The sequence below is a fragment of the Protopterus annectens genome, chromosome 3.part1 (genome assembly GCF_019279795.1).
Source record: "Protopterus annectens isolate FY-2018-M chromosome 3.part1, PAN1.0, whole genome shotgun sequence".
Taxonomy (NCBI): domain Eukaryota; kingdom Metazoa; phylum Chordata; order Ceratodontiformes; family Protopteridae; genus Protopterus; species Protopterus annectens.
The window spans coordinates 19,962,769-19,989,840 of record NC_056732.1 but is presented as its reverse complement, the minus strand read 5'-3'; the positions used below and the strand labels follow the sequence as shown (position 1 = coordinate 19,989,840).

The following is a 27,072-nucleotide window of genomic DNA, read 5'->3' as shown; positions in this document are numbered from 1 at the left end:
GGAAATGGCCAGGGGAAATTTCCACAAGCTTCCTCTTATAATGGATCTGGTCACAAAAGAACAGGGGTGTTTGATGCACCCAGACCCCATTCAACTTCAAATGACTGCTTGGATGATGGGGTCTGAATTCCCTTTAGGCATTTATTAACTGAGAATGTGAAGCAAGTTGTTATGAAAGCAGGTAAGCCTGCCACTAGAAAACCATATATTAGTAAATGGAAAAGGTTTTCTGGTTAGTGTCAGAAGCATAACCAGCACACTTTCAGGGCTAGAGTTTCTCTGGTTTTACAGTATCTGTGAGAGCTCTCCTGTCCTATGGTCTTTCTTACTTCAGTGTCAAGGTTGATTTATAGGTCATTTCAGCATGTTTGCCCACGGATCCTCCTTTTTGCAGTCTCATGTTAAAATGTTCTTGAAAGGGTTTTGCGTAAGAGGCCTTATAGAAAAGCTATGGCCCCTCTTTGGGGTAATAATTTTGTGTTAGAGAAGCTAACACTTGTCCCGTTTGAGCCAGCTAATCTGACTGACTTGCCGTTCCTATGTGAAAAACTGTTTTACTGTTTGCTTTGACCTCTGCAAGAAGAGTATCTGAGTTGCAGGCTCTTACAGAGAGTCAGCGTTATCTCATTTTATACTGAGACACCATTTCTTTGAAAAGCAATCCTTTTATGCTTAAAGTGGTATGTGAGTTTACTTTCACCAAACTTCATGTCCCTGTTTTCTGCACCTAACAATGAGAGTGAAAAGGGCACTTCATACCTTGGATGTCCACGATCTTCACATCACTTCACTTCTTGTAAGGAGAACAAAGGACAATCTGCATCACAATAGAGTATTTCCAAAGTCTGGTACCCTTTGTTTTACTTGGCATAGCAAACTGTTTGAGGCCGGGTCAAGCCCCACTCTGTCGTGTCCTTGGTTTCATCTTTGGATTATTGGAAAGGGTTGGATTCTTCAAGTAGTCTAGAAACAGTAATGTGGTCCTCCATACAGCGTGGCTTCTTCTCTAGGGCTACATCAGGCTTTACTAGGATCATTCTTCAGTTCCTGGACCGTTCCCCTTTAACCTGCCAGTTATAGTAAGCCAGGGTAATAATGTGCCGGTATAGCTAAGGCTACTGTAACAGTGGTCAGTATGATGAGCGTACCGCAGTTGTGTAAGTAACCTCACTGTAACAGTAGATGTTGGAATGATCACTGCTGCAGTAGCTGTTCCCTAGCTCCATCTCCTTGTTATTGGTGTGTTGTTTATGCCATGGTGTGGACACTTTGTTGCTGAAGCTAACATTGTTTTTTCAGGCCTCTTCTCTGTTGGCATGGAAGCTCTGAATGGCTTGGCAACCAAACATGTCCTTTTAATCAGCTTGAGCTACTAGTTTGGTAGCATGGAAGGGGCCCAGAAACTTCAGAAGGTGCTCAGGTGTTACAGCCTTGTCTGGATGTAATCCATGCAGCTAAGGCTACTGCAGCAGTGATCATTCAGACATGTACTATTATGGTAAGTTTTCATACATGGCTGTACTTTAATCATGTCAGAGTGGCAATGTCCCGGTCACCCATTCTCTAAATAATATAAAAAACGTTGCTAATTTTTTGGTGGATTGATTTAAAATTTAGAATGTAGCCATTATGTCCACCACATTATGATCTAACAGTGCTGTCTGTATGTTTTTGCAAATATGTTAAAAAGTGATTTCCCCAACTGGGACAAAGACAAGCACACACGTGTGTTCACATCCTTCGGGGTGCTAATGCAGGGGGTAATTACTATTTTCATTAGGAAATGTCATTGTGTCATTTTACTGACTCTCAGGTAGGGGTACTGAAAATAGGCAAGAAGGAGCTGGAATTCACTGGAGTAAACTGACAAAGGAACCAAAGTGTTGGCAACAAATAACTAGAGAGGGAAAAAGTGACAGCGGCACGAGGACAAGGAAACGTTGGAACTGCAGGTTAGAAACCACTTTCCCTGTCAGGGACTGATGTCAGAGTAAGGCAGAGAGAAGGGAATAACCTTCCCTGTCAGGGACTGATATCAGAGTAAGGCAGAGAGAAGGGAATAACCTTCCCTGTCAGGGACTGATATCAGAGTAAGGCAGAGAGAAGGGAATAACCTTCCCTGTCAGGGACTGATATCAGAGTAAGGCAGAGAGAAGGGAATAACCTTCCTGTCAGGGACTGATATCAGAGTAAGGCAGAGAGAAGGGAATAACCTTCCCTGTCAGGGACTGATATCAGAGTAAGGCAGAGAGAAGGGAATAACCTTCCCTGTCAGGGACTGATATCAGAGTAAAGCAGAGAGAAGGGAATAACCTTCCCTGTCAGGGACTGATATCAGAGTAAGGCAGAGAGAAGGGAATAACCTTCCCTGTCAGGGACTGATATCAGAGTAAGGCAGAGAGAAGGGAATAACCTTCCCTGTCAGGGACTGATATCAGAGTAAGGCAGAGAGAAGGGAGTAGAGCAGTCCTAAGGGGAGCACGCTCGAGTAGAGTTTAACAACAACTTCATTTCTAGATTTTATTTATTTATTTAACATTTGTTTACCGGGAAAGTCCAACTGGGACACAGCCCATTTTCAGAGGAGGCTTGGAGAGAAATGCTCCAGATACATGTCTTTGGAATGTAGGAGGAAACCAAAGCGAATGCAGGGAGGACATGCAGGCTCCGCACAGAAGGCACCCCAGTCAAGAATCAAACCGGAGAACCTTTTTGCTCTGAGGCGAAAGCGCTGCACCACTGCACCTCTGTACATTTCTAAAAATAATTACTAGAGGATATAAAATATTGCATGATAGCTAATCATCAAATCAGTCAATCAGAGGAGGTTGTAAAAGATTGTGAAGAGAGACTGGATAAGCACATTTCAAGGGAACAATGGGTGGATAATATGTATGGCTCCCCGGTATGCAACAAAGTCCATAAGGTTTAGGGGGGTTGCTTGGAAGAGCTTGCATAAATATTTTTATGCTCCAAACAGACTTCAGATATTTTTTTTCTCGAGTGGGCAGCAAATGTTGGAGGTGTGATGTGGAAGAATGAGATAAAAAGGAACATGTTTTTTGAGAGTGTAATGAGTTGACCTATTTTAAAAATTTCATACAAAGTACTCTGTCAGAAATATTGTGTAAGCAAATGGCTGGGACACAGTTTTTGACTTGCCTAGACATATAAGTAAATTTAATAAGGCATTACTATTAGCTTTGAAAAAAAATGATTAGAAAACAGAAATCAAAATATAAACCAATTGTATTTGGACTGTTCTTCTTCTTTCGGCTTTTCCCAGTTAGTGGTTGCCACAGCTGATCACCTGCCCGCTCATGATTGGCAGTGGAGTTTTACAGTGTCGAGTTGCCAGCCCGGCGTCCAACCTTCCACAGAAGGTATGCAATCACGCCTAGGGCTAATGTTTAGTGTCCAATCCACCTACCGCATGTCTTTGGGATGTGGGAGGAAACTGTAGTTGAACTATTGAGTATTGTAAAAAAGGTAAACAAATTAAAGTGGGATATTTAGAAGTGGGAAGGAGCATATAACATAGAAATAAGTGGAATTTGTGGGAACAGTACATGCAGAATAGTGTTCAGGAGGAGGAATGAGGTTTAAGTGAAGGTGGGAATTGAGCAATTTATGTAATGTAAAGATACAAAACATAATATGTAATGTATAATGCGTACAAGTGAAAAAATGTTAGAATGGTTTATTTTATTTCCTATTATACAATGACTGGCCATTTATATTCAGAAACGAGCACGCTGCTTGGTCAGCCCAACCAGCATGCCCATTGTAAGTTAAGCATATCCCAACAGAAAAAGTCCGACCTCTAAAGTATCACTGAGGTGCCATACTTTTTTTTTTTTCCGGTATGTCGTAGACAAGTATTAGTCTGAAGGAAGAGTCTGAAATTGAAATGCATGTCATTATTTAGTGACTTCTTTCCTCTTAAAAATTGTGGTTTCTGACAAAATCACTGAGGAACAGTCACTAAATCATGACAGGCATTTCAGTTTCAGACTTTCTTTCCTTCAGGCAATGCATAATTATTTTTCCTTCTTTATTTATGCTTTGTCCACATTTTTTCAAATAAAAGGTCGAGATGTACATATGAGAGAAAATACAAGGAAAATCGGGTATGTTCTGCAAACAAAACAAACATACATGATTTTCCTTGTATTTTCCCCGTCTCTCTCATACCTCTAAACTGTCTGGAGGTTACAAGCCCCCCCCCCCCCCCCCAAAAAAAAAATAGCAACAGAGATTGTCCTTTCTCTCTTGTTTCTGAAGCAGTGATGTAGTATGCAAGCCTGGGAACACAAGTCCTGTATGCATGAGCAGTACATCATCAAAGGGCAGATTCTGGGAGAGCAGTACATCATCAAAGGGCAGATTCTGGAAGAGCAGTACATCATCAAAGGGCAGATTCTGGAAGAGCAGTACATCATCAAAGGGCAGATTCTGGGAGAGCAGTACATCATCAAAGGGCAGATTCTGGAAGAGCAGTACATCATCAAAGTGCAGATTCTGGAAACAGTGCGGAAGAACACCATGGCGCCATAATACAAAGACATTATTTAAGAAAAGTAAGTACTTTTTTCTTAAATAATGTCATTGTATAATATCAATAACTCATGACTGGGTGTGGGTAATGCTGATTTATCCACGGTTGGCTTTGTTTGGTCACGAGGGCAAAGCTCTCATGACCAAGCCATGCCAACCATGAGTAAATCCAGCATTACTCATACACAACTGTGGTTTATTGCTATATTAATGTATGTATATCTCTGTCTTAAATGGTAGTTTAATAAAGGTGTTTTTTTAAAAAGGTTTGATTCATTTATACCAGTTACAGCCATCATTTTTAAACATTTTCTTTTCTATAGTGAGAGTAGCAGGGATATATACTAAAATAGCTATCTTTGCATTTGTGTTTTGTAATTATTTTTTTTTATTTCAGTTTTTGGTGGCATTCTTGAAGTGGTAATGCCAATGAGAAAAGTTAACAATCAAAGAAGAAGTCAGGGTTGGAAGACTGAAGGATCTGAGTTGTCATTACACAGTGATGAGTCAATAACGACTTTGCAGTGAATGAATGTGTAGTACCGTACTTCAGTGGGAATTCCAGTGACGCGTCTCTGAGATGTAAGTACAAGCAATGGATGACTAGTTGAATCATTGTCCCTTTTTCTTTAATCACTGCCTGCTGTATTCCTCACCCTCACCTTGTATAAACCATGACTGTTTGCTCTTATTCCAGTAGGTCACTCATTTCTTATTCATTTATTTTTATTTTATTTAACATTTGTTTACCGGGAAAGGCCGACTTGGATTGAGCCAATTTTCAGCAGAGGCCCGGGTAGAAACTCTCCAAACGCATATCTTTGTAAAGTGAGAGGAAACTGGAGTACTCAGAGAAAACCCACATGAACGCAGGGAGGACATGCAGAATCCACACAGAAGGCACTCCAGCCGAGAATCGAACCGGAGAACTTCTTGCTGTGAGGCTACAATGCTAGTGCTGCACCACTGCCGTCCAATAGCCGTTCTTGCTAGCCAGTCTGTTATTCAGTTGCTGAACAGCTGGCTGACAGTTCTTTAATTATTAATCAATTGTTATTGTTAATCAATTGTTATTTGGTGTATTACAAAACAGTAGTTTGTCTATCCAGGAATATATTATGTAAGCAGCTGTCCGATGTTGTAAATCTTCATTCATTCCTCACAGATAGGACTTCGGTTCCGTCCCCGGAATCGACACAGATGGTACCAAGCTCGCGCCAGCCAAAAACTCACAGATAAGTCCTACCCACAATGCCCCTCTCATAGTTTCTTCATGTCTCATTTGCTGCATTTCTCGTCAGCTGTACCAAGCTTTCTCTCAAGCGAAGTGTATTGTTTTTGTAGTTAATCGACTATAATTACTTTTCCTTTATCATTTTTTCTGAGGTTTTCTCTTTTGCCTTTAAATTCTATACTTTCTTACTAAACCCTACCCTCTACCTTTGGTAGATCTTTCTGTACCATCACTGGTACTATCCCTCTCCCCTACCTTTGGTAGATCTTTCTGTACCATCACTGGTACTATCCCTCTCCCCTACCTTTGGTAATTCTTTCTGTACCATCATTGGTACTATCCCTCTCCCCTACCTTTGGTAGATCTTTCTGTACCATCACTGGTACTATCCCTCTCCCCTACCTTTGGTAGATCTTTCTGTACCATCACTGGTACTATCCCTCTCCCCTACCTTTGGTAGATCTTTCTGTACCATCATTGGTACTATCCCTCTCCCCTACCTTTGGTGGATCTTTCTGTACCATCATTGGTACTATCCCTCTCCCCTACCTTTGGTGGATCTTTCTGTACCATCACTGGTACTATCCCTCTCCCGTACCTTTGGTAGATCTTTCTGTACCATCATTGGTACTATCCCTCTCCCCTACCTTTGGTAGATCTTTCTGTACCATCATTGGTACTATCCCTCTCCCCTACTTTTGGTAGGCCCCTTCCTTTCCTTGCTGTTTTTTTTGGTTATAGTTGTGATTTAGGACTATAGTGTTTGCGTGGTTTTCATAATGTCTGATAAAACAAAACTAGGTTTTAAGCAGTGTGATAAGTGCAGGCTTCAGATGCCCAACTCAGACGGTCACGCCTGGTGTGTTTATTGTTTGGGTGCTGACCATATTAATGCGTCTTGTGATATTTGCTCTAGTTTCAGCAACCGTACGTTAGCTGAACGCAAGAACAAACTCATTTTGAAGGGTATGTTGAAATCACCCTTCTCGGAGGCTTTCTCTGGGACGGAGGTTTGACCACCTCCTAAACAAAAGGATGTTAAAAAACATAAGGAAAAACGGAGTCACTCGGTGCCGACATCTCCGTCCTCTTCAAAACCGAGATGACACCAGGCTTCTTTCCCCACTGTCGGTGCAGACAGCTTCGGCACCAAGGTCTCTGTCTTCTCCCTTAGTGCCGACTTTGATCATGACACAGGCTCCTACTTCTGTACCAGCATCGATACCATCCCCGGCCATGGTAATGATGACTTCCACAGCTCCACCTATGATGACACCTGCAGTACCAAAGATTGAGTACCTTGCCAGAACAAGGTACTCCCCATCTTATGACCCTTTTTTGGGGCAACAATTCAGCACGATTATTGATAGACCAGAATCTCCATCAGCAGCTTCCTTCAGATCCACCAGGAGTCTTTCGGAACAAGATGTAGTGAGGGTTGTGGACCAGCTTTTGGCAGCTAGAGGCTTACCAACCCTGACTAGGTCTTCCCTCCCTCTTGGAATGTAAGCTTTCCCGGCATATTCACCTGTTTATCCTCCTCTGACCTTCTCCCAGGATTTGGAGGTTTCGGTACAGATGTCCATCCCGGTCCACTCTGTCTCGGATTCGACAGCGGAGGCTTCCTTGTCAGCACTGATAACTCTTGGTGCCATGGTTCCTTCTGAACTGGTGCACCCTCAGAGCAGTGATTGAGCTGTCAGCACTGTGACACCTAGCTCAGTGCTGATTTTTCTATGGTGCCATATACGGTTAAGGCTTTTCCGGCAGCTACCAGTCCTCTCAGAGCTCCTCACCTGGAGGTGGGCTCGTCGGGATGGGGTGTGACCCCGGTTCCGAGGTTGTCCTACTCTGTCCCGGGCTCTCATCCCTCTTCAGGCGGGCCTGCTTTCCAGGTGATGGAGTGGGTCCTCACTTCAACAAGCTCACTGTTGGCACCATTGGCATCACAACCAGACCCCCCCCCCCCCTAGCATGCAGCTGTCCCAACCTCCTACTCTGGGATCTCGGGCACGTGAGCCGCAAGACCTTCCCTTGAAGGGAACCCTTTCTCTGGAGTCCTACTCAGAAGACCCCACTGGGGAGCCACCCCAGAAGAAACGTTGCAAGAGGAGGCACCTCAATTTCCCTGAAAAATCCATCACTGAAGACACTGATTACGATGAGGGATAAGGGGCCCCATGGTCTCCTCCAGAAGCCCTTTCATTTGGAGACATTCTCGAGATCCTCTTTGCAGAGGGGAGATTGGAAATCCCCCAACCCTTCCTCGGAGGAATCGGTGTTCTTGCAGGCTTTCTGTGCTCGACCACCTACTTCCTGGTCACCCCACCTGCAGAAGAGCTCATTAGGCTTATCGTGCAGCATGCCTGGAAGGCTCTGGACAACATGGAACCTGTCTCCTGGAAGCCCAATAAAATTTTGTCCACACCTGAAGACCAACCCAACTAGTCCAGACAGCTAATAGTAGATTCCATGGTCATGACGGTGGCCACTAAGAGGGAACTGGCAGAAGATAGTTCCACTGTTCATCCCCCAAACAGGGAGTCTTGGGCTTTGGACAGACTGGGGAAGCAGACCTTTGCTTCAGGAACCTTTGCCATTTGGTCACTGAATTACCTGGCACACTTTACTCGCCTCTAAAGAGACCTAATCTTGGAAATGTCTGCCTCTTCAGCGGGGGTACTGCCTGAGGAAGTACTTGATACTGTTGCCTTCCAGCTAGCTACTCTAGAATCCATCTCGAAGTCCTCAATGCGCTTGATCTCTCACACTACCGAGGGGGCAGCTCGAGCAGCCGCATTGGACATCGTCATGAGACGGCATGCTTGGATGCATTTGTGTGACTTTGCGGACCCTTTCACATTTTCCTTTGTCAACGTGCCTGTTGACGAATCTTCCCTATGTGTTCCCAAAGTAAGAGACACGCTATTATGAAGTGAGAAAGATGGAAAGACCTTGTCTGCTGTGGGCATACGTTTTTCCACCCCCCCCCCCCACCCCCCCGAGATCCTACTCCAGGAATCAGAGGGGAGGAAAATTGTGGTTCAAGAAGTCCCAAGGATCTTTCTGTGACACTCGGGATTTGTTCTCTGGCCGATCCTTGCAGCAGTCCTGAGCAGCGGCCTGATTGCTTTTCTCTGAAAGCAATCGGGGGACGATTCTCTCTGCACCTACAAGCCTGGCAACTCATAACAATGGATTCATGGTTGCAGAGAATAATATCCAGAGGCTATCCTATCCCATTCAATCTCACTCCCAGACGTGTAAAACGAATCCCTGATGTTCCACCCGGTCAGAGAGATGCAGCAGCCTTAGAAATCGAAAAGCTGCTAAGAAAAAGAATCATCCAACCAGTCCCATCAGACCAAATAGGATCCTGTTTTTACTCGAGGTTCTTTTTAGTGCCAAAAAAGACAGGGGACTGGAGACCAATCTTGGATCTCAGCCTACTAAACAAATTCATCAAACCTCAAAAATTTCGGATGATCCCGGTGCACTCCATTCTCCCCTCTCTGGGGAAGGACAACTGGATGTGCTCTACAGACATTCAGGATGCATATTACCATATAAAGATGGACAAATGCTCCTGGAGATTTCTTTGCTTCTGGCTGGGAGCCAATCACTACCAGTTCAGAGTACTGCCCTTTGGTCTCTCGACAGCCCCCAGAGCGTTCAGATGTATGGCAGTCGAAGTAGCTCATCTCCGACTACAAGGATTCTGGGTGTTTCCATATCCAGATGATTCGCTCCTTACCGCTATGACCAGGAATTTTCTAATTCTCAGTATCTCTTACACTCAAGGTCTTGCTCTTCACCTAGGTATCATGATCAATATGGAAAAGTCAAACGTCTCCAGCAAGAACACTGGAATTCATTGGAACAATCTTCGACACAACGTCCTGTCATGCTTCCCTTCCTTCTCACAGGCTTTCAGAAATAAGGAATCAGATTCAAGTTCTCCTTTTACAGACATTTGTACCAGCATGCCTAGTACTACAACTATTAGGCTGTATGGCAGCAACCATTACCTTAGTACCCCTAGAGAGGTTGCACATGAGACTATTACAGTGGCTCCTTTCATCACAATGGTCATTTTTAACCCACCCACTTGACTACATGATACGCCTTACAAACCTTTGCAAGGAAGAAATACTATGGTGGATGAAGCCAGAAACAAATCTTTGGTGTTGACCGTTGTGTCTTCCCCAGCCCAAGGCCATGGTGACTACGGACGCTTCCCCGTTAAGGTGGGGGGGGGCATTTCTAGGGAAGGACGGTCCAAGGCAATTGGACCTCCATAGATGCCAATTTGCATGTAAATTTCCTGGAATTGAGGGCAGTTCTCTTAGCGTTGCAAGCATTCCACCCACCCATCCCTTCCTTCCGGGACTACTGCAATACAATTGAACAACGTCAGTCATCTGGTACATCAACAAACCGGGTGGAACCAGATCTTACACCCTATGTCGGGAAGCTATGAGAATATGGCATTGGGCGATGGCCTCCAACCGCTTTCTCATAGTAATGCACATTCCCAGGAGCTCCAATCTTATTGCAGACAATCTGAGCAGGAACATTTTGATGCCTAAGGAGTGGTCCCCTGACCTGATTATAGCGGCTCAAATCTTCCGTCACTGGGGCAGGCCTTGCTGTGACCTGATGTTCATCGTGCATACAGCTGCAGTCATAACAGATGGGTTTTCCTGCCGTCAGGCAGGTCCTCGGTCGGCCGAATTCCAAAGTCTAGGTCCGGCGTCGGTTGTCGTCGCTTCTTCCCTGACGTCAGTGCGACAGGGGTATAAAAGAACCAGCCGACGCCATTTTCTTCAGTCTTTCTTGCCGCGCGGTGCCTGAAGCAGAAGCAGTTCGCAAGTGCCGGTCGGCCAGCTCCTGAGATTACGAATATTTTGCAACCGAAGTCTTCTTGAAAGCCAAGTACCCCGTTGGGGAAACTTTTCTTGCCTCAGACTGATGTCAGACAAAGTTAATAATTGTATTTCATGTGGGAAGCAAATACCGCATAAGGATTTTCATTCCCTCTGCATTCCTTGCTTAGGGCCAGACCACGACGTCTCGGCCTGTCGTTTTTGTGCTACATTCAACAAACGCACTACTAAGCGTCGGGCAGAGTTCGCCCAACATTATTTTGGCAAAAAATTTAATTACATTATGTCGTCGGATACTCCGACTCCAGTTTTGAGTAAAAGACGCAAAGATAAGGACCGACATACGAGGTCCGCGGCTTCTACCGACACCACGACAAAGCCGACTACAGGTGGTCCGGTTCTCAGTGAGGCGCCTACGCAGCCCCTGACTACCGACGACACTTCATTGGCGGTGTCTACTGTACCCGAGGTCGCAGGCTCTTCGGCCCACACCCCGACTACCGATACCGAAGCCACTCTAGACGGTGAAACTCAAGAGTTTAGACAGGTCTGCCACCTCTCAAGGTGTCTTCAGGCCTTCCTCTTCTTTTTCCATCAAGGCTTTCACTAAGTCTAAAGCAGTCATGCATACTAAGAGACAAGCTCCACAGGGTCCTTCTCAAGGCCCCATGCCTAAAAAGCAGATGCTCAAAATGGCTGAGGATTTGATTACTCTTATCAGGGGTTCTCAACCCCCTCCCCCGGACAAAAGGCCCAGAGTGGAGGAAGAATCCCCCTCCTCGGACCAGGCCTCCATTATTTCAGAGCATTCTGATGACCAGGAACATTCTTACTCCCCTTTTGAAGATTCTGATGCAGAGGAGTCCATTCCCTCAGTCTCCCCCCCGAGGATTACTCTTTTGGGGAAACCTTGCATACCTTGAGGGAACACTTCCACTGGGAAGGCCAAGAGTTCTCAGACTCCAAGAAAAGGCTTAGGGATTTTCTCTTGCTCCCTCAGCACAGACCTCTGGCTATACCTCGTGTCTTAGACATTCTAGATGATGTGTATTCGGAGGCCTGCCTTAACCCAGACTCTTCACCTCCAGCCCCAGTCAAGCCTGACCGGTATTACCGGGTTCCTGACTCACACCAATTCCTATACAAAAGCCATGCGGCTGACCCAGAAACTATCTCACAGGGCCCCAAGGGAATTAAGGCCTCCACTGCTAAAAATCCATTACCTTCAGAGAGAGATTCCAGAGCTTTAGAAAGGTGAGGGGAAAAGGTTTACACCTCGGCCACCTTAACCATGAGGGCATTAAACTGCCAGTTCCATATCTTAAAGTACCAACAGTTTCTTTTATCACAGTTGAGAAGCAAAATGTCACAACCTGAACAACCAGACTTGAAGGAGTTGCAGGATTTGATGCATAGTGCAGAACAAGTGGGTAAACATACCTTGCAATGTGGTTTTGATGCTTTAGAGGCCTCATGTAGAGCTGCTGTTACAGGATCAGTCATACGTAGACATGCCTGGCTCAAGGAGCAAACCTTACCAGATCATGTCAAAGCTAAATTACTAGATGCCCCTCTGCAAAAAGATGTATTATTTGGTGTTAAAGCTGAGGAGGTATTAAAGAAAATGGAGGAAAAGGCTAAATCAATGCAAACAGTGAAAGATTTCCTACAGGTACAACCTCCATGTTTCAGTAGAAATTGGCCTTCCAAAAATTGGTCCTTTCCAGCCACGGACAGACCCCAAAGAGGTAGATACAGGTGCCCGAGGGGCAGAGGGCAATCTCAAGGATCATTTAGAGGCAGACAATGGCAAGCTCCTACACAAAGAGGTGGTGAGGATAGCTCACAGCCATTCAGAAAGCAAACCCAGTGACTTTCCCCTTTGCATGCCAAGCAAGGCTCAAATGGCAGCACCTTTAGGCGGAAAACTGGCATTATGTTCGAAAAATTGGCATATTGTCACAAAAGACAAATGGATCCTGGACATTATAAACAGAGGCTACAGATTCCATTTTCACACCCTTCCAAAAATGAGAGGCATGCCAAACCTGCCACACAATCAAAGGGCAGAGGCAGAAAGACAAATTTCAGATCTCATGGACATGAAAGCTATTCAAGAGGTACCTACACAAGAACAAGGTCAAGGTTTTTACTCCAGACTATTCCTGGTACCAAGGAAGGGAAAAGATTGGAGACCTATTTTGGACCTATCCATCCTAAACACATTTTTACTCGTGTCAAAATTCAAGATGCTCACATTACAGCAGCTTCTTCCCATGCTGGGCAAGGAGTCTTGGCTGGTAACATTGGACCTCAAGGAGGCATACCTTCATGCCCCAATCAGACAAGATTGCAGAAGATACCTCAGATTTCTTGCAGGTTCAACCCATTATCAATTTTTCTGCATTGCCTTTTGGCTTATCTACTGCGCCCAGAGTATTCACAAAATGCCTGGCATCAGTAATTGCCTACTGCAGACTTCAAGGTATACAAATATACCTATATTTGGATGACTGCCTGATCCAAGCAGACAGCAAGCACATACTTCTGAAACATCTGGCTTTTGTAATAATGTTGTTGAATTCTCTGGGATACACAGTCAACAAAAAGAAATCAAGGCTAATACCCTCTCAAACAATAATTTTCCTGGGTGCCAACTTGGACACAAACACCCAGATGGCCTACCTCACGCCAGAGAAACAGGGGCAACTAACTCAATACTTCAGAAAACTAGCAAATTTCACCAGGCTGACTGCAAGGAAAATCCTGCAGGCTCTGGGATTCATGGCATCTTGCATCCTACTAATCCCATGTGCAAAGCTGCATATGAGGAAACTTCAGTGGTACCTGAAAAACCTATGGTCTCAACACAGCCACAGTTTGGAAACAATAATACCACTGATTCCATGTCTTCAAAAGGAATTTCTGTGGTGGGCTCAAGCATGCCAAAGAAACACAGGTCTCCCATTCTGCAAGCCTCAAGCAAATCAAGTCATCACAACAGACGCCTCGGACTACGCCTGGGGGGGCGCACATGACAGATCTGTGCATTCAGGGCAAATGGTCCCAAAAAGAAAAGCACTTTCACATCAATCAAAAGGAAATGCTAGCAGTAATAAATGCTATTATAGCTTTCAAAGACCTTCTGCATCCAGGTCAACTATTGATAATTACAGACAACACCACAGTAATGTGGTACATAAACAAACAGGGAGGAACCCATTCATACCCCCTATGCAGGCTGGCCATGTCTCTTTGGAACATGGCTCTGGAATTACAAATCGAACTTCAAGCACAGTACTTGCCAGGCAAGGAAAACACGCTGGCAGACAACCTAAGCAGAAATATGACAGATCCACACGAATGGAAGTTGCATCCTCAAGTTTTTACAGAGATATTCAAGCATGGGGAAGGCCAGACATAGATCTCTTTGCCTCCCACAAAAATCACCAATTGACAAAATTCTGCTCAAGGACTTTTCATCCACAGGCCTGGAGAGTGGACGCACTCTCTTTCAGTTGGACAACAATGACAGTTTATGCCTTTCCACCTCTTCCTCTGCTGCCCAAAGTTCTATTAAAAACCAGAGCAGACAGACCAAAGATGATTCTCATTGCTCCAGACTGGCCAAGACAACACTGGTACCCACTCCTGAGGAGCCTGACGCATTCCCCACCATAGACCCTACCTCTAATGCCTCCTCTTCTGACTCAGCACAGCTTCAAAACTCTTCACAGTCAGCTGAAAACACTCAATCTGTCCGCATGGAAGATTCCTTAACTTCACAACAGACCCTACTCTCCAAGGAGGTGCAGGATGTCATTTTGGAGGCCAGAAGGCCTTCTACTAGAAAAGCTTACTCCGCAAAATAGAAACGGTTTTGTGCCTGGAATGAGAAAAAGGGCCAGAATCCTGGAATACTGAATTTACCTCAAATATTACAGTATCTAGCTGAGATGCTAAGCAGTGGACTTTCATTCTCCTCCATCAAAATCCATGCCTCAGCCATTTCTGCAGAATACAACACTGATCCTCCTTTATTCTCTCATCCCCTCTTAAGACAGTTCCTCAGAGGGGCTAAGAATATAAAACCCCAAGGAAACAACCAGTACCTGCCTGGGACCTCAATTTCATTCTAGAAAAACTGACCTTGCCTCCTTTTGAGCCAGCTGCCTCAACAGAATTGCAATATTTGTCCTGGAAAACAGCCTTCCTTCTGGCTATCACCTCAGCTCGCAGGGTATCGGAACTACAAGCCCTCATGGCTGTGCAGCCTTTCATCATTTTCCATCAGGACAGAGTTTCCTTACGAACCAATCCGTCCTTTATGCCAAAGGTGGTATCCAGGGTAGCTTTGAATCAGGCTATCCACTTTACCTACCTTTTACCCTAATCCTCAAAACAAAGGGGAGAGACTACTACATTCCTTGGACATCTGCAGACAGCTGCGTTATTATTTGGACAGAACAAAGCCTTTCAGAAAATCAGAACAACTCTTTGTGTCCTATGCTACAGGAGCTCAAGGGAAGCCAATTTCCAAACAGTGGATAGCCCACTGCATACGCTTTTGTTACTCTTTTCATGGTAAAACTGTACCTGCAGGCATCAGATCTCACTCCACAAGGGCCACAGCTACCTCTGCAGCTTTCCTCAGAGGGGTTCCTACCAAAGATATTTTGGAAGCAGCCACTTGGAGTTCTGTGCATACCTTCTCCAAGCACTATCACCTACCATTATACTCCAAAACTAGAGCAGGCTTTGCCACTGCAGTCTTGCAGGGCATCCTGGCTCCTCCTAGTTCCACCTAGTACCTACCACCCCTTTTTTAGCTTTGGGATTCTACCCATCTGTTATGACTGCAGCTGTATGCACGATGAACATAGTACAGTTTTGCACCTACCATAAATGTAGATGTTCGAGTGCTAATACAGCTGCAGTCCAGGTTTCCCTCCCTCCTTCCCCTCTTGGGACAGGCCTATTGGCTAACACCTCCTCATACAACCTGATTGGGGTATTCATTTATGGTGTATTTGCTTGCAACTACTGTTTTTTGATTATATTGCATTGCATTATTACATAAATTTATGTATTGCCTTCCTTCTGGGGGCACCTGACATCTGGGGCAAGAAAAACTGAAGAAAATGGCGTCGGCTGGTTCTTTTATACCCCTGTCGCACTGATGTCAGGGAAGAAGCAACGACAACCGACGCCGGACCTAGACTTTGGAATTCGGCCGACCGAGGACCCGCCTGACGGCAGGAAAACCCATCTGTTATGACTGCAGCTGTATTAGCACTTGAACATCTACATTTATGGTAGGTACAAAACTGTACTTTTGCTTCACCCCTGTACAACAAATGCAGAAGCTACTTTGCCCTGATCCCCCCTCAGGGGGAGTCACCGAGAGATGATCTGATGCTCAATTGGCCCCCGGGTCTACTGTATGCCTTTCCCCTGATGTTCTTCGTGTTTCACTGTTGCAATCATTACTTTTGGGTTATCTGCTTGCAGGTAGCCCTCAGTCGGCCTGATTAACAAAGTCTTGGGTCCTGTGTCGGTTGCTGTCTCTTCTTCCGTGACGTCAGGTCGTCAGGGGTATAAAACATGCAGCTGACATCATTACATAAGTCTTTCTTGCCATGCGGTGCCCAAAGCAGAAGCAGTTCGCAAGTGCCGGTCGTCCGACTCCTGAAATTTTCGTTTTCGAGTTTCAGAACCGAAGACTTCAACTAAAAGCTAAGTACCCTGTTGGTGAAACTTTTTCTTGCTCTAAACCGATGTCAGTAAAAGTAAATAATTGCATTTCTTGTGGAAAGCAAATACCTCATAAAGATTTTCATTCGTACTGTATTCCTTGCCTAGGCCCTGACCACGACGTACCTTGCTGTCAGTTTTGTGCCTTATTTAAACCACGAACTATCCCTCGTCGGTATATTTGCGCTTCTAAATATTTTGGTGCTCGGTTCAATTATCCTGGTTTGTCTTCGGTAAGCCATCCGACTACCGACATTCCGAAGAAATGCACAAATAAAGACAAAGACAGGTCGCCCAGTTCACCGGTACTCATTGAGGTGCTTTTGCAGCCCCTGATACCCGCTACTTCAGATTCGCAGGCCTCTACTGAGACCCATTCAGAGTCCAGTATGCAGTGAGATACTTCAACTGTGTAACCTGCGGATTTCTCTACCTTGGATGGGTCCAGAGCCGCTGTGCAGGCACCGGCTTCTGAGGGTGTATTCAGGCCTACTGACTTGCATTTTAAACCGGCGCCATCTTCTTCTTCAAGGCCTAAAACTCGAACCATGCCTAGAAAACTGACTCCCAGACAGCATGGTCAGGCCTCTATGCCTAAAAAACAAATGATAAGAATGACTGAAGACCTTATTACTTTAATCAGAGGAAGCCAACCTTCCCCCTCTAAGAGACCTAGGACTGAGTTTGCTTATGATACCTCTGACCAGGATTCTGAATTTTCGGTTTCCTCTGATGACCAGGATTTACCCTTATCTACCTATGAGGATTCTGATGCTGATGACTCTATTCCCTCTGCTTCCCTCCCAGAGGATTTCTCTTTTGGTGAAACCTTGCATACTCTCAGGGAGCTTTTTCATTGGGAAAGTCAGGATTTCTCTGATTCTAAAAAGAGGCTTAAGGATTCCTTACTCCTATCCCAACACAAGCCTTTAGCTATACCTCTTTTACTGGACATTGTTGATGATGCCTTTTCGGAATCGAGCATGGCCCCTGACTCTTTAACTCCTGCTTCCAGAAAACCTGATAGATGTTACAGAGTTCCTGACTCTCACAAGTTCCTTTTCATAAATCCTACTGCGGCTCCTGGAACCACTTCACAGGGACCCAAGGGCATTAAAGCTACTACTGCCAAAAATCCTACCCCCTCTGATAGAGACTCCAGGGTGCTAGATAGATGGGGTAAGAAGGTATACACTTCGACAACTTTGGCCATCAGGGCCTTGAATTGTCAGTTTCATATGTTAAAGTATCAGCTGCATATTATTGGATTGCTGAAACAGAAAATTATATTGACTCCTGATTGTGCTGAAAATAAGGATTTACAGGATTTTATGCATTCTGCTGAACAAGTTGGTAAACATACATTGCAATGTGGTTTTGATTCACTACAGGCATCTTGCAGGGCTGCGGTAACTGGGTCTGTACTTAGAAGGCATGCTTGGCTTAAGGAGCAATCCTTGCCAGAACATGTTAAAGCAAAATTACTGGATGCTCCCTTAAATCAGGGCCACCTGTTTGGCAACAAGGCAGAAGAAGTTCTTAAAAAGATGGAGGAAAAAGCTAAATATATGCAAACTGTGAGACTTTTTACAAGTACAACCTCCAAGATTTAGTAGACATTGGCCTTCTAAGAATTGGTCCTTTCCTGCCTCTTCCAGACCTTCTCAGTCCAAACTCAGATCCAGCAGGGCACCCAGGCTTCAGTCCCAGGGTACACACAGGACTAAGCAGTGGGGGCCTCCACTTCCAAATTTGCGAATAATAAAACTCCCCCCTATGGTAAACTGTCTCAATGACTTCTTTTTTAAGACTTCCAAGCACTTCTCTACTGACTGTCCCTTTGGGGAGAAAGATTGCACTTCATGCAAAGATCTGGGGACTCATTACCTAGGACAAATGGGTTTTAATTATACTGTCCCAAGGATACAGATTTCGCTTCCACACGTCACCAACTCCAAGTGGTTGGCCAGTTCTACCACCAAAGCAGTGGGCAGAGGCCCAAAAGCAATCTCTCTCTCTTAAGCATAGGGGCTATTCAATTGATACCAGAAGAGAAAAAGGGACAAGGTTTCTACTCGAGATTTTTCCTGATACCCAGAAAAGACAATTCATGGCGTTCTATCCTGGACCTGCCTACCCTAAATACCTTTTTGGTGATTCCAAAATTCAAGATGCTGACTCTTCACCAGTTGCTTCCTATGGTAAGCAAAGATGCCTGGCTGGCAACACTAAATTTAAAGGAAGCATACCTGCACATCCCAATCAGGGAATCTTGCAGAAGACACCTACACTTCAAAGCAGGCTACACGCACTATCAGTTCTCTCCACTGCCCTTTGGCTTATCTACTGCACTCAGGGTACTCACAAAGTACCTAGCTCCTGTCATTGCATTTTGCAGGCAAAGAAATATTCAAATATACCCATACCTGGATGATAGTCTAATTCAGGCAGAAAACCAGGACATACGTTTGAATCATCTGGCTTTTGTACAGAGGGTGCTGACTTGTTTAGGGTACACCATAATCGAAAATAAATCACACCTGATACCCTGTCAACAAATTATATTCCTGGGAGCAAGCTTGAATACAACTTCCCAGATGGCGTTCCTCACGCCAGAGAAACAATTTCACTTGACAACCTACTTCAAACAAGTGGTCACAAAAACCCTGCTATCTGCAAGACAAATACTACAAGCCTTGGGGTTCATGGCCTCCTGCATTCTTCTAATTACATATGCAAGACTACATATGAGGAAACTGCAATGGTATCTAAAAAGCCTGTGGTGTCAAAATTCTCAGGATCTAGAAGCAATGATTCCTATCATTCCTTGTCTGTGCCTAGAGTTTCTTTGATGGGCAGAGGCCTGCCACCAAAACAAGGGACTACCATTCACACTACCCCTGCCGCCCAAACCCTAACAACAGACGCATCAGACTATGCATGGGGGGGGGGGGGGTGCACCTAGCAGAGAAATGCATTCAGGGCAAATGGAACCCAATTCAAATGCACCTTCACATCAGTCGTAAAGAAATGTTAGCTGTGCAGAATGCTCTGACAGCCTTCAAGGACCACATTCTTCCAGGACAATTAATGGCAAAGACGGACAACACCGCTGTTATGTGGTACATAAACAAGCAGGGGGGTACACATTCTTACCTCCTTTGCAGACTAGCCATGGCATTGTGGAACACAGCCTTGAGCTACCAAGTACATTTACAAGCTCAATTCCTGCCAGGAAAACTAAATACACTGGCAGATGGACTAAGTAGAACCTTCATGGATCCACACGAGTGGAAACTGGAACCAAGGATTTTCAACATGTTGACAAGCAAGTGGGGGAGCCCAGATATAGACCTGTTTGCCTCCCTCCAGAACTATCAATTAGAAATATTTTGTGCAAGGACTCCCCACAGACAAGCTTGGAAAGTGGATGCTCTGTCCTTCAGCTGGAAAAACCTATCAGTTTATGCCTTTCCTAATTACCTAAGCTCTCCTTTACCATCCCTCAGTAAACCAGTGATGGATGTCATTTTAGAGGCAAGGAGGCCAATTACTAGAAAATCTTATGCTGAAAAATGGAAAATATGCTGTGCCTTGAACCAATCTCAAGGGATGAGCACAGCAGTGCCCAATTTACCTCAGATTTTACAATACTTAACTGAGATGCTTCACAAGGGCCTGTCTTTTTCCTCAAAAATAAAAATAAAAATTCACGCTTCAGCCATTTCAGCTCATCATAACACAGAGCCTCCCCTCTTCTCTCTTCCACTGTTCAAGCAGTTCCTCAGAGGGGCCAAAAAATTTAAGACTACCCAGGAGAGCTCCAACTCCAGCCTGGGACCTTAACATTGTATTGGAGAAACTCACCCTTCCTCCTTTCAAGCCAGCTGCTACTGCAGATTTAAAATTCCTTTCTTGGAAAACAAATTCCCTTTTAGCCATCACTTCAGCAAGAAGGGTATCTGAATTACAGGCCCTTATGGCACTGGAGCCTTTCATCATCTTTCCTGTGGACAGGGTGTCCCTCAGGACCAATCCATCTTTCATGCCAAAGGTGGTATCCAGTGTGGCCTTTAATCAGTCCATTCATTTGCCTACCTTCTTTCCTAATCCACAGAACAAAGGGAAACAGATGCTGCACTCCTTAGATGTGCACAGACAACTTAGATTCTACTTGGACAGGTCTAAACCTCAAAGGAAATCTGAACAACTGCTGGTGGCATTTGCTGCAGGGGAAGGCTATTTCAAAGTGAACTCTCTACAAATGGATAGACCATTGCGTTCACTTCTGCTATAAGCAACATGGAAAACCTATACCACAGGGGATCAGATCCCACTCGACCAGGGTTGCATCTACCTCTACAGCCTTTTTCAGAGGCGTACCTACCAGGGACATCCTAGAAGCTGGTACCCGGAGTTCTGTACGTACTTTCACCAAGCATTACCGTTTGCCAATTATCTCTAAATCCAGAGCTGGCTTTGCCACTGCAGTTTTGCAGGGCCTTATAGCTGGTCCTAATGCTATTTAAATTCCTCCTCCCATCCTTAGCTTTGGGAATCTACCCAAATGTAATGACTGCAACAGTGAAACACGAAGAACATAGTACAGTTGTGTACACTTACCATAAATGTAGATGTTCGAGTGTATTCACTGTTGCAGTCCTGGTTACCCTCTCTCCAGCCCCCTGACTTTGTTTGGCTATACCTCTTCTCTCCTTTTCAATGCTTAAAAGCTTTTTGGTGTATTTGCTTTTTTGTTTGAGGTGTAACGTATATTTATAGATTTAATTGCTTCCCATTAGGGGGGCACCTGACATCTGGGGCAATAAAAACTGATGTAATGACATCGGCTGTATGTTTTATACCCCTGATGACCTGACGTCAAGGAAGAAGAGACAGCAACCAATGCAGGACCCAAGACTTAGTTAATCAGGCTGACTGAGGGCTACCTGCAAGCAGATAACCCAAATGTAATGACTACAACAGTGAATACACTCAAACATCTACATTTATGGTAAGTATACACAACTGTACTTTTCCCTTCATCCCAAAATTTCTACAGAAAGCTCAAAGGTTGAGAAGCAAAGTGATTATCATTGTCCCTTTTTGGCCCAAGCAAGTCTGGTTCCCATTCCTATGGCCTCACCTGATCCACAGCCCATGGATCGTGGATCAGTGTCAAGGACTGCTGACTCACCCTCAGGGATTGATTAACCTCAATCTCCACAGCGTCAAGCTCACCGCTTGGTTTCTCCACTGTCGATAATTGCCAGGCTACGTGATACTTCATCCCCTGTTCGCGAGATCCTCCTGGCTTCACAGAAACCATCCACTAGAAAAATATTTTTCACTAAGTGGACTAGGTTCTCTATATGGGCCAAAGAACAAAACATGGATCCTTCTCTTTGCCTAGTCATAAGATCCTAGAATATCTCACTACTCTGTTATGCAGGGGCTTCAGCATCGACAGTTACAGTGCATTTAGCAGCTATTGCAAATTTTCACAATGGAATCGACAATTCATCAGTTATGTCACACCAAACTGTGCAAAACCTTCATGAAAGGAGTATTACATATTAAACCTTCTGTCAAGCCCCGTACAGAGCCATGGAACTTGGCAATGGTGCTTCAGTCATTAACAAGTCCTCCTTTCGAACCTTCTAATTCATGCGATATAAAATTTTTGTCCTGGAAAACCCTACTCCTAGTAGCCCTTACCTCAGCGAGAAGAGTTTGAGTTGCAGGGCTTGAGTGTCAAGAGAATGTATTTGATTTTCCACAAGGAAAGAGTTTCTCTCCATACTTATCCCTCCTTTTTGCCCAAGGTCATTAATGCTTTTCCATCAACCAATCTATTGACCGACCGGTTTTCTTTTCCCATCATTCAGATAAAGGGGAGTACCTTCTATATACCCTTGATGTTCATAGGCAACATAGTTTTTACTTGGACAGAAAAAAATTTCTCAGGAAAATGGATGAATTGTTTGTAGCATTTGCAGGACCCAGGATGGGTGAGCCTGTTTCCAAAATGGCTGTATCTTCTTGGCTCAGAAACGCCATTACTTTCATCTACCAACAAAACAAAATGTCGTTGCCTTCTAAAATAAAGGCTCACTCAACTAGATCTGTAGCAGCCTCAGTGGCCTTTCACTCCAGAGCCTTTATGGACAATATCTGCGCAGCAGCCACTTGGGCAAGACCACATACTTTTATCACTCATTACAAATTGGATTTGGTCTCCAAGGGAAGAGCATCTTTTGGTTCTATGGTGCTCAGGAATATCCTTCCTTAGGGCCACCCAGGACTCCAGTAGCTGGGGACTCGGTCCTATCTGTAAGGAATGAATGAAGATTTACAACATCTGATAAAGAAGTTATGTCTTACCATAACGTTCCATCTGTGTTCTAGATGATCATTCATTCATTACATCCCACCCTCCTACCCCGTACCTTGACTCCTGGTGGACTTTAGGTATTTACCTTTTTCTCAGGGTATCTGCTCAGACAGAGCCTCCTGCGTATTATGGGGATCCTATTCTATTTTTTACCAGGTGGGCAAACTCGATCTGAAGAGAGTACGAGAGGGTCATTGTGGGTAGGACTTAGCTGAGAGTTTTTGGCTGGCATGAGCTTGGTACTGGCCGTGTCGGTTCAGAGGACAGAATCGTTTCACACAGGCTAACTTCGCTGCCGGCGTGGTGAAATAGCTTACATCACCTACTGTTACCAGTAATAGCAAACTTAGTAAGAAATATTACCAGGTTCAGCAACATCCTTGCAAACATTCGGTTTATGGAAGATGAGACTGAAGTACCTTTTATAACCCAACCTTTCCTTCACACTGGGTGTCTTTCATTTGGAAAAAATTGGTGAGGAGTTGTTTAAGCTGGATAGAGCTTGTAGGACTTGACACTATTACCCAAAAGTTTTATCGTTGTATTTTTGTTTGTCATTACATCAGCTCATTAAAATAAATATAAACACACTCAACAAAATGGGCAAAGAAAATTTTACAAACCGGTAGAGGGGCACAAGTAAACAGTCAAAAATCGAGAAAGCCTATTTAACATAATACATCATGGGCCTGATTCCAAAACACTTGCTGTCAGTGTAAGTGACCATTTTCTCTGAGAACAGGTCTTCTGAAATCTGACCTCTGATGATTCCTTTTTATAGATGGGCCTTACACAGCACTAAGTCACTTACACTGAGAGCATCACTTTTGGAATTTGGCCCTATAACGCTCTAAAACTGACTATAAGATTTTAAAAAGGAACAACAGTTATGGAATAACAGCGTATATAGCACATAACAACAGCGATTGTGAGTACAAGGTGATCGTGAGTACAAGCCATCTAACAAATAAATATGGAATAAGAGAATCTATAGTGTATAAGCACAGCCAGCCAACAAACACGTATGAAAAAGAGGATATTTGGCACATAACCAGAGTGATCGCACATGCAAGCCATTCAACAAACGTGTGTAACAAGAGGACATATAGTACAGAAGTACAAACCATCCAGCAAACAGGTGCGGGATAATATATATAGTACAAAAGTACAAACCATCCAGTAAACAGGTGTGATATAAGAATGTATATAGTACATAAGTACAAACCATCCAGCAAACGTATGAAAAAGCGGATATATACTACATAAGTACAAATCATCCAAAAAACAGGTGTGGGACAATGTATATAGTACATAAGTACAAACCATCTAACAAACAGGTGTGGGATAAGAATGTATATAGTACATAAGTACAAACCATCCAACAAACAGGTATGGGATAATGTATATAGTACATAAGTTCAAACCATCCAACAAACACGTATGAAAACGAGGATATATAGTACATAAGTACAAACCATCCAGCAAACAGGTGTGGGATAATGTATATAGTACATAAATACAAACCATCCAGTAAACAGGTGTAGGATAATGTATATAGTACATAAGTACAAACCATGCACCAAACAGGTGTGGAATAATGTATATAGTACATAAGTTCAAACCATCCAACAAACACGTATGAAAACGAGGATATATAGTACATAAGTACAAACCATCCAGCAAACAGGTGTGGGATAATGTATATAGTACATAAGTACAAGCCATCCAGCAAACAGGTGTGGGATAATGTATATAGTACATAAGTACAAACCATCCAGCAAACAGGTGTGGGATAATGTATATAGTACATAAGTACAAACCATCCAGCAAACATGTATGAAAAAGAGGATATATAGTACATAAGTACAAACCCTCTAGCAAACATGTGTGGGATACGAATGTATATAGTACATAAGTACAAACCATCCTACAAACATGTATGAAAAATAGGATATATAGTACGCAAGTACAAACCATTCAGCAAACAGATCTGGGATATGAATGCATATAGTACATAAGTACAAACCATCCAGCAAACAGGTGTGGGATAATGTATATAGTACATAAGTACAAACCATCCAGCAAACAGGTGTGGGATAATGTATATAGTACATAAGTACAAACCATCCAGCAAACAGGTGTGGGATACGAATTTATATAGTACATAAGTACAAACCATCCAGCAAACACTTATGAAAAAGAGGATATATATATATATATATATATATATATATATATATATATATATATATATATATATAGTACATAAGTGCAAACCATCCAGCAAACAGGCGTGAGACAATGTATATAGTACATAAGTACAAACCATCCAACAAACATGTATGAAAAAGAGGATGTATATATATATATATATATATATATATATATATATATATATATATATATATATATATATATATAGTACAAACTATCCAGCAAACAGGTATGAGACAACAATGTATATAGTACATAAGTACAAACCATCCAACAAACATGTATGAAAAAGAGGATATATAGTACATAACTACAAACCATCCAGCAAACCGGTGTGGGATAAGAATGTATATAGTACACAAGTACAAACCATCCAACAAACATGTATGAAAAAGAGGATATATATAGTACATAAGTACAAACCATCCAGCAAACAGGTGTGGAATAATGTATATAGTACATAAGTACAAACCATCCAGCAAACAGGTGTGGGATACGAATTTATATAGTACATAAGTACAAACCATCCAGCAAACAGGTGTGGAATAATGTATATAGTACATAAGTACAAGCCATCCAGCAAACACTTATGAAAAAGAGGATATATAGTACATAAGTACAAACCATGTAGCAAACTCGTACGAAAAAGAGGATATATATATAGTACATAAGTACAAACCATCCAGCAAACGGGTATGAGACAAGAATGTATATAGTACATAAGTACAAACCATCCAACAAACATGTATAAAAAAGAGGATATATAGTACATAAGTACAAACCATCTAGCAAACACGTATGAAAAAGAGGATATATATAGTACATAAGTACAAACCATGCAGCAAACAGGTATGAGACAAGAATGTATATAGCACATAATTACAAACCATCCAACAAACATGTATGAAAAAGAGGATAAATATAGTACATAAGTACAAACCATCCAGCAAACATGTGTGGGATAAGAATGTATATAGTACACAAGTACAATCCATCCAATAAACATGTATGAAAAAGAGGCTATATATATAGTACATAAGTACAAACCATCCAGCAAACAGGTATGGAATAATGTATATAGTACATAAGTACAAACCATCCAGCAAACAAGTGTGGGATAAGAATGTATATAGTACATAAGTATAAACCATCCAGCAAACAGGTGTGGAATAATGTATATAGTACATAAGTACAAACCATCCAGCAAACAAGTGTGGGATAAGAATGTATATAGTACATAAGTACAAACCATCCAGCAAACAGGTGTGGAATAATGTATATAGTACATAAGTACAAAACATCCAACAAACATGTATGAAAAAGAGGATATATAGTACATAAGTACAAACCATCTAGCAAACAGGTGTGGGATAAGAATGTATATAGTACAGAAGTACAAACCATCCATCAAACAGGTGTGGGATAAGAATGTTTATAGTACACAAGTACAAACCATCCAACAAACATGTATGAAAAAGAGGATATATAGTACATAAGTACAAACCATGTACCAAACAGGTGTGTGATAAGAATGTATATAGTACATAAGTACAAACCATCCAGCAAACAGGTGTGGGATAATGTATGTAGTACATAAGTACAAACCATCCAACAAACATGTTTGAAAAAGAGGATATATATAGTACATAAGTACAAACCATCCAGCAAAGAGGTGTGAGACAAGAATGTGTATAGTACATAAGTTCAAACCATCCAACAAGCACGTATGAAAATGAGGATATATAGTACATAAGTACAAACCATCCAGCAAACAGCTGTGGGATAATGTATATAGTACATAAGTACAAATCATACAGCAAACAGGTGTGGGATAATGTATATAGTACATAAGTACAAACCATCCAACAAACAGGTGTGAGATAATGTATATAATACACAAGTGCAAACCATACAGCAAACAGGTGTGGGATAATGTATATAGTGCATAAGTGCAAACCATACAGCAAACAGGTGTGGGATAATGTATATAATACACAAGTGCAAACCATACAGCAAACAGGTGTGAGATAATG

The 27,072-nt window shown here is 43.1% G+C and overlaps 1 protein-coding gene across 3 annotated transcripts in view; it reads left to right on the top strand.

Annotated features, from left to right (window-relative positions):
• The window catches only part of L3MBTL4 (L3MBTL histone methyl-lysine binding protein 4), a 2,903,854-nt gene that overhangs the window by 531,745 nt on the left and 2,345,037 nt on the right, over positions 1 to 27,072 (top strand). The window contains exon 3 of one of the 3 annotated variants that reach the window (XM_044066512.1): positions 4,955 to 5,139. The exons of the other annotated variants lie outside the window; for them this stretch is intronic. The gene's annotated coding sequence lies outside the window, so the exon portion shown is untranslated. The remainder of the gene's footprint in view (positions 1 to 4,954; positions 5,140 to 27,072) is intronic. 3 annotated transcript variants of the gene reach the window in all.